Source organism: Bison bison, unplaced genomic scaffold (assembly GCF_000754665.1).
Source record: "Bison bison bison isolate TAMUID 2011002044 unplaced genomic scaffold, Bison_UMD1.0 scf7180017864516, whole genome shotgun sequence".
Lineage (NCBI taxonomy): Eukaryota > Metazoa > Chordata > Mammalia > Artiodactyla > Bovidae > Bison > Bison bison.
In genome coordinates this window covers 1,446,664-1,447,645 of record NW_011495069.1, presented here as the reverse complement: position 1 = coordinate 1,447,645, position 982 = coordinate 1,446,664, and positions in this window count along the sequence as shown.

Genomic DNA, 982 nt, shown 5'->3' with positions numbered 1-982 from the left:
AGGGATTTCTCATCTTTTTTAGATGCCCCCAAAGTGACTGGCTCTGCTAAACTCGTTTTTGAAATCCTGAAGCCAGGCTCTGGGAAATGAGTTAGTCTCCCCTCCCCTCCTCCTCCGTCCCTCAGAACGCTGCTGACAGCTGATTAATGGGGAATGACTCTCCAAAGATTTCTTTACATATATTAGGTTCAGAAAGGCTTTGAAAACTTTTTGTGGCAATTGTGCCTGCGAAGACTCCCTCCATTGGCTCTCCTCAGGGATGGGGAAGTGTATTCGTCTCCTTGCGATTTAGACAATGACCTTGGTTCTTGAACCTCTCTGGGCAGTGCTGGGCTGGGAGCCACGGGGCCTGGGGCCCACTTGGGCTCCAGCACAGATTCACGTGATGACCTTGGCCAAGTCACTTCCCCTCTGGGCCTCAGTGGGCTCCTCAGTTTAATTACAGGGTCTGAGGGTCCCTAGAAGCTTGTATCCAGGATTTGGAACCTGAAAGTTATTTTCTGCTCTGAATGTCCAGAGCTCGGTCTGGTTGAGAAGATTCACAGAGCTGTGTTCCTGTATTGACTAATTCTAGGGAAGAAACATGTAATTGTAAGGTGAGAATGTGTGTGTGGGCTTGTGTGTTTGCTGTTGTTCAGCAGCTAAGTGGTGTCTGACTCTTCATGGCCTCATGGACTACAGCACGCTAGGCTTCCGTCTTTCCCGGTCTCCTGGTGTTCGTTCAAGCTCATGTCCACTGAGTCAGTGCTGCCATCCAACCATCTCATCCTCTGTCGTCTCCTTCTCCTGCCCTCAGTCTTTCCCAGCATCAGGGTCTTTTCCAATGAGTTGACTCTTTGCATCAGGTGGCCAAAGTATTGGTGCTTCAACTTGAGCATCAGCCCTTCCAATGAATATTCAGGGCTGATTTCCTTTAGGATTGACTGGTTTGATCTCCTTGCTGTTCAAAGGACTCTCAACAATCTTCTCCAATACTACAGTT